The sequence below is a fragment of the Planococcus citri genome, chromosome 4, assembly GCF_950023065.1.
Source record: "Planococcus citri chromosome 4, ihPlaCitr1.1, whole genome shotgun sequence".
NCBI classification, from domain to species: domain Eukaryota; kingdom Metazoa; phylum Arthropoda; class Insecta; order Hemiptera; family Pseudococcidae; genus Planococcus; species Planococcus citri.
Window position 1 is genome coordinate 21,505,979 of NC_088680.1, and position 8,232 is coordinate 21,514,210.

At 37.3% G+C, this 8,232-nt stretch overlaps 1 pseudogene; it reads left to right on the top strand.

The window, feature by feature from the left end:
• The first annotated feature begins 1,479 nt into the window (after window positions 1-1,479).
• Window positions 1,480-5,963, top strand: LOC135844653 (luciferin 4-monooxygenase-like; annotated as a pseudogene).
• Window positions 5,964-8,232: the final 2,269 nt, after the last annotated feature.

An 8,232-nucleotide genomic window follows, 5' to 3' on the forward strand; every position in this document is an offset into this window, starting at 1 on the left:
GAGTCAAGTGACATTATAGATGTGTTGGTACACCTCCTGACTACAAATTAGCGCATTTGTTCATGTGGGAAAGTTCTTTCCTGAGGAGTAAAAAAATAATATTCAAACTGGGGTAACTTTGAAGGCTATAAAAAAAAATCATGAAATTTCAGTAAAATTGGCCAAAAATGCATGAAAATGCTTAAAAACTTGTTAAAAATGATGTGAAAACTTGACAAACAGCTCTACAATCATTGAAAAATCATAAAATTCGGTCAAAATGGCCAAAATGCTTGAAAAATGCCTGAAAACTAGACAATTTTCAAATTATCATTTTGGAGCACTCTTTCATAAATTCAATAATTATGAATATGGATCATTTTGTAAGTGCTTGACACATATTAAGTGACCAAGAAAGTAAATATTCATATTTTTGATAATTTTTGACCTTGAGTGAAGCACATTTCAAGGGACCTTCAAAGTTACCCCAAATGCCGCGCTGGGTAACTTTGAAGGGCACTTCTTTTGGCTCTTGTGCTTGACAGGAAAAAGGTAGGCAACTTCTGTAAACGCCAAAACGTAGTGCTGACATAGCTTCATCAAAATCACCACACACATTTCCCCTACCTCCGCTATTCATACCTCTAAACATGAAAAATTCTGAAAAATCCTTCAATGTTACCCCAGTTTACAGTATTTTTTAAATTTGAGAGATTTAGATTTGTTTTGAAATTTGTATACTTAGGTAAAAAAAAAGGGTTATTTTTTGAAATTTTTGCCGGGTGCGTTGCACCAGTGAAAATCTTTGCCCAATGCAAGCGCCTGCTTGCACATGGGCTTCCGCCGGCCCTGCATAATATGAACAAATTCACTGCTATAATATTGACAATTTGACTATGAGCAACAAGGAAGTGTCAACCCAACCTTAAGTACTGAAGATACATCCGCAGCATCCAGGTACAGATACCCGATGCTTGCAGATATATCAGTGTTACCAATGTTGACTCTCCAGAATACTACAAATAAGTACATCAGGCATGGTATAGTATATCACACAGTATTGAAATAATTTCAACAAAATTATAAATCGTCTATTTTTTCCTGCTTACATTTTTTTCCATCATGAGTGTAGGGGGAGAATGGGAGAACAAAAAAGAGAGTACGTGCACAAAAGAGCACCTACAACGCAATGAAGCATGAACAATTGACACCACTTTCACCTCTCCCCCTCCCTCCAAAGCAAAGTGGTCGATTTTCATTTCCCCAGGCCTACCAAAATGGTTTTTCAAAAATTTGGGGGGAGGGGGAGCACGAAAAAAGAGTACGTGCACAAAAAAACATACGCGATTGAAACCACTTTCACCCCCCTACCTGCCATACTCAACAGCGCCGACGAGAAGTGAGAGTTACTGTTACTGCAGCGACAACGACGTATCGAAATCGTAAATTATAACTTGACTTGACGCCTTAATATAATCTTTATTTATCTAGCTCGAGCATTGATAAAACATAACCCATTTTTAGTGGAAGTCTTAACTCTTGAACGAATAAACTACTTCAGTAGAAAAACATCACGAGTGCAAGTTCAGCATGTAAGTACATATTATTAAGGATAATACTTTTTGTTAGAATTTATTCATATTGTAACAATGTATTTGCAAATCAATGACAGCTGTGCACGAGTATGTATACCTTCTGTTTGTTTACTACCCGGTAAACACACCGAACGCGAATCGCCGGCGGAAATCGCGGTCGCGAAAATCGCGTTCGATTCGCCGGCGAATAGAAGGCAGAAATCGCAGTGAAAAAAATAAAAAATCTCGTTGCAAAAATCGTAGGCGTATCGCGGGCGAATAGACGGCGGAAATCGCAGAGAAAAAAATGAAACAACTCGTTGCGAAAATCGTAGGCGTATCGCCGGCGGATTCAGCAGTGATATTTTCAACGCGATACTCGCGTTCTATCCGCCGGCGAATCGAACGCGACAATCGCGCTGAAAAAATTTGAAAAAAACACTGCTGAATCCGCCGGCGATACGCCTACGAATTTCGCAACGATCTTTTTCATTTTTTTCAGCGCGATTTCCGCGGTCTATTCGTCGGCGAATAGAAGGCGAATTTAGTAGAGTTCTTTTACAATATTTTTCATGCGATTTTCGCATTTGTTTCGCGTTCAATCGAGTGAGCATTCAGATGTTCTTACGCAAGCATGCAATAACGAGCAGAATGTTGTGTTTTTTTTTATCTTTTCGTTCGTGTTTATTTCAAATTGGTTTTCTGGTGTTGAATTTTGATTAATTTTTTTGGAGTGATAACGAACAATTTTTTTTCGTGGTGTGTACATAGAATAAATTTTTCGGCGATGAGTCAGATTGGAATTTTTTTGTGATTATTTCTAATGAATTTTTTTTAGCAATTTTTGACACTTTTTTGTGATTTTTAAAATAAATTTTTCACTGTATTGATTCAAATTTAATTTTTTTATTTAGCTTGGAATTTTTCATGGTGATTTTGAACTGTTTTTTAGTGATGAATTCTGATAAATTTTTGATGATTTCGAATGGATTTTGTATGGTGACTTAGAATAATTATTCTAAATCTCCATAATCCAATTTTTGTGTTTTTGGTTATTTTAATAAATTACAATTGATGTTGTTGCATTCTTGTGTGAAGTGATTTACCCAAGTATAGGTACTTCATCGTTTTTTCTTTTGTTATTTCCTAGTTTGTCTTCCTACATCAGAATCAGAAAGCATTCTTCACTTAATTTACTCGTTATTTATTTTGTTTTCTTGATTTTTAATTATGTAAACAAGTAAATTACTCGTAAAATTAATTGAAGAATACGTTCTGATTCTAATGTGGGAGAAGAAACTAGGAAAAAACCAAAGCAAAACATCATTGCGATTATCGCCTTCGAATCGCGTTCTATTTCAACAGCGATATCGCTGCGATTCCCGCCGGCGTATCGCCTTCGGATTCCGCTGCGGAAAAAGCGGACATTTTCGCCGGCGATTCGAACGCGATTCCCGCCGGCGATACGCCGGCTGCCAATACGATGATCGCCTTCTATTCGCTGGCGTATCGCGTACTATGTGTTTACCGGGTACCTATTGAAAAAACATTTGATTAGGTAAATTTCATGCATTTTTTTCATTTTTAGGATAGGAATGAATTTGTCATAGATCATAATAATAACATTCTAATAGGTTTCGACGAGCAACTCGTGAATACACATAATATCAGTGAAATTATTTTAAATACACTAAATAGCAAGCTGGATCATGTCGCCCAGGTAGGTAATATTTAATTCTCGCAAGTTTCATTCAAATTCGTTACACATTTATAACCATACTTCAAAAAAAAAAAAATTGACTTAGATTGACGCAGAAACAGGAAAACAAACAACTTTTGCCGAAATGCGTGATCTCAGCGTGCGCTGCGGATTGTGGCTAAGAAAGCAGGGAATCGGCCGAGGTGACCTGGTGACTCTGTGTACGCCCAATCACCTAGAAGTTTACGCTCCATTTCTGGCCATCTACTACAACGGCGCCATCTTTAACGCTTGGAATCATGAGATCACTTTAAGTAAGGGAAATATATAATGGCACGACAGAGAAATATATTGAACGACAGCAAAGTTCAACGACGAAATAGGGTGTTTGCACGACAGCCTTAAATGCACGACGGCATAAGTGATTTGAACGACGAATTTAATAGGTTTTTGAACGACGACCAGTGTAACGACAGGGATATTCACTTTGCACGCCGAAAAAAAGGAATTCCCGACAACATAAAATAACCTGTGAATTTTACGAGACTAGGTTGTTCGAGTATCGTATTGAATTGATTTGAAGTTTCAAAAATCCCATAACATATCGAAATGATCGATTAATTTTTATATTTAAGAAAGAACCACATGTTCGAGATTTCGTCGTTATTTTATACAAGAATGTCGTGCATTTTTTAAAAATCTGTCGTTGAGTGCTGTCGGGCGACTTTTTAATTTCCGTCGCTGATTTTTTTATGTTGTCATGCAATTTTTATATGGTCGCTGAATAAACTTATTTCGTCGTTCAACTTTTTTTTGGTCGTTCAATTCTTATGTGGCCGGGCATTATATTACTTCGTCGTGAAAACTACCTTTTTTCGTCGTTGAAACACCCTAAACTGTCGTGCCGATAAATCCCACCCTTTGAGTAATAGCCTTTGAAATAATTTGAAGTTTATTCAATCATTATAAGCATGGGCGCGATTTTGTTTCTGTAGAGTCAACAAGACACTTCATGCAGCTGCTGCAGCCAAAAGTGATATTCGCCTGCGAGAGTGCTGTTGAGACTCTGCTTGAGGCGGCAAAACTTGAGGATGTGAACACTAAGATCATCGTTTTTGGCCATTTTCCGGGGATTCGGTCCCTACATGATACATATAACTCAGCAGCAATTCGAACAGGAAGTTCGTGAATTCCGTCCACGTGTGGTTGAGGATGCGCGCGAGACTGCGTTGGTCATTTTATCGTCGGGTAGCAGTGGCATGCCCAAAAATGTTATGCACTCCTATGGCAACATTCTAAAGATGGTACAGTCCTTCACGTCGATTTCCATGACGCAAGTGGCGCTCTGGTATAGTACTACCAATTGGATACCTGGGTTCGTATTCACCTTACAAAGCATCCTGTCTCTGGGCACGCGTATTTTACACGAATTCACCCAGATTGAGGATACTTGCAGCATGATTGAAAAGTATAAGGTTTGATTATACATTTTCATCGTTAAATCATGTTCTGCTTTTAGAAACCTACCTGTAGGATTTTTATTATTTTTCTATTAATTTTAGATTAATAGATTATTTTTGACGCCGATAATGATATCTCACTTGTGCAAATCCCAAGCTTACAAAAAGTATAACCTTGATTCAGTAAAGTTTGTAAATATTGGAGGCTATAAAATGAATAATAAGGTTTTCGAAGAGTTCAAACAGATTATACCAAACGCTCTAGTATTGCAAACTTACGGTGAGTTACCTATACTTAAAAAGCTGTATTATAAATTGTGATGGTGCATTGAAATACATATTTTTTTTTCAACAGGCATGTCGGAAACAGGTCGCAAGATTACAGAACAAACTATCTTTACAAAAAACCGTAATTCGATAGGGTTTCCCGCATCTTGCATGCAATTAAAAATAGTGGATCCGGAAACCCGTCGAGCCCTCGGGCCCAACGAGCCCGGTGAACTGTGCATCAAATCACCGTTTATAATGCTTGGCTACTACAAAAATCAAAAAGAGACGAAGGAGGCTTTCGACAACGAGGGTATAACCACTCGTTATATTACTAAAAATCTTGGTTTAATAATTTTATCTGATAATTTCAATTGATAGGTTGGTTGCGCAGTGGAGACAAAGTATATTATAACGAGGATGGCGAGATTTTCTTCGTGGATAGAATGGCCGAAGTGATGAAGTATCGAAACTATCAAGTTACCCCGAGTGAAATTGAGGAGGTTCTACTCTCTCATCCGGATGTTATTGAGGCGTCGGTGGTGGCCATCCCTCATGAGTACGACGGAAATTGGCCAGTAGCTTTTGTTAAAAAGGTTCCAGAATCTAAAGTAATATCTTGCCAATATTTTCTACATACCTATGTAAGTTTTGCAATGGGGCATTCATTTTTTCCGTATGTGCTTTTACATAGGTTACGGAAGATGAACTCGTACAGCTGTCTTCGTCGACTCTCGGAGAAGTTAAAAAACTGCGCGGAGGAGTTAAGTTCTTGGACAATCTACCAAAAACTGCATCTGGAAAAATTGCTAGACCGATTTTAAAAGAAATGGCTAAAACGTTGTGTAACAAAGAAATTAAAAAAAAAATATCGACATGCAGAAAATGTACTAAGTAAAATAAACACTGTAGACTCCTTAGGTACCTATACTATGGGTTGTGTATTGTAGGTATTTGAAAAAACAATAAATTGACTGCCTTGAATTCGAATTGATAGATGAACTTTCACGTTTTCATGATTTCAACGAAGTAAAATCTCAGAATTTGGCCCAAAAAAGCTCAATTTTGAAAGTTACAGTTAAATTCGAATGAAAAATTATCGAGTTCTTGCTGGTGTGTTTCAAATGTAAATTTTTCAATTTATTTGAAAAAATATGCATAAACACCTTTTTTAGGGGTGCCTAAAGTGGGGGGGGGGGCTCCAAAAAAAGGGTTCAAAATTACGAATAAGTACTTATACAGGGAGCTTAGTTAAACTTTTTCATCTAGGTAATTGATTATATACCTCAAAACGTTACGTTTGGCGCAAATCGCAGGTTTCTAGTTTTCCAGGGGTTCCCAAAATGTATTGAAGTTGCAAAAAATTCGAAAATAGGATTTTTGAGTACCAGCGCAAAATTTTATTGAGCTCAAAATTTGGTAGGATGAAGGTCTTTTGGATACTAATAAACTGTAAAAAGCTTTTTAGCGGGGTTCATAGGGGTAAAGTCAAAATAGCGATTCCAAAATTTTCCAAAAATTGAAACCTCCCCAATTTCTGCCCCTGAAGGTCGAAAATAGGAAAATCACCTCGCATAACGTTTATCGAGTTCAAACAGATATTTTACGCTTAAAAAGTTTTTGAAAATGATACTTAGTGTTAGTGGTTCCTAAATTTCTTTTTTTATACACAACTTTGGGAACCCCTGGAGCCCAAAAAATGGCCATTTTGGGTTAAATAATGACGGATTTGTATGTGCGACATTTATTACAACATTTTAAGAGTAGTCGAGTCGATAGTTAACTGTGAGGGGCCCAAAAAATGGCCTTATCGGGACTCCTCCTTTTGTGATTTGAAAAGTAAAACAACATCAATTTTAGGTAATAAAAAATTCAATTTTTTTGATCTCCACATTTTTCAAATTCACTTATGAATTTCTTGAATTTGTAACTCTGTGTAGATGATACATAGAACAACATCAATTTTAACGTAAGAATTTGGTTTTTCTGATCTTGACGTTTTTAAAATTTTATGAGTGGTTTCTTAAAATGTTAAGAGTGAAGAAGAAAACCAAATTGACTCGCGCGAAACTAGGGCAAAAGCTCTTGAAAAACATACCTAAGAATTTTAAGGGTAACCTTGGATTGATGATTTTCGAATATGTCGACAAATTTCCAAATATTCCAAATATTATGGCGGGAGGGGGTGCAACCCCCTATACTCGTATATACAGGCAACCATTTCATCAGCAGGTGGTCACATTGGAGCGTTCATGTAGTGTCTTCTCTTCACTAAACAATAGGTATTGTTCTGAAGTATACAGGCACAAAGTGTCCGTTTTACCTGATTTGTATACCGTTGTGTCCGATTTTTACGGACACGCTTGCACATCGGGTGGTCCTGGGCCGGGCCTCATCCCTGGATAAGACTAAGAACGTTAGACATTGACATCACCCAACTCACAAGGGAGGTGCCCCAGGTGACATGCACCGATTTCAATGATTCTTGCACCAGGATAGAGGACATCGAACATAGTCTACCTCGAAATTTTCAGCTGCTGAAGTTGATATTTCGATTTTTCAGAGCAATTTTTCGATTTTCACATTGTAATTTTGAAAAAATCGAAAAATCGCCCTGGAATGCTGAAATATCAACTTCAGCAGCTGAAAATTTTACCATAGGCTAGTCTCATCATATGTACTGAAATGCCAAAATAATATGAGAGGTTTTCGTATGCGACCTGCACCGACTTTTTTTGGCTAATTTTTCAAAATTGTCATAGGTATGAAAATCGAGAAATCACCCTGGAAGGCTGAAATACTTATCAACTTCAGCAGCTGAAAATTTCACCCTGAGCTGGCCTTATCATATGTATTGAAATGCCCAAATAATATGGAAGGTTTCGGTATGCGACCTCCGCCGACTATTTTTGACCAATTTTTATGAGAAAATAAAAAAATCACTATGACAGCTTGAAATATCAACTTCAGCAGCTAAAAATTTCACCATGGGCTAGTCTTATCATATGTATTAAAATGCCCAAATAATATGGAAGGTTTTGGTATGCGACTTCCGCCGACTACTTTTGGCCAATATGTGAAAATCGAAAAATCGCCCTGGAAGGCTGAAATATCAACTTCAGCAGCTACAAATTTCACCATGGGCTAGCCTCATCATATGTATTAAAATGCCCAAATAATATGGAAGGTTTCGGTATGCGACCTCCGCCGACTACTTTTGGCCAATTTTTCAAAATTGCATTGTGAAAATCGA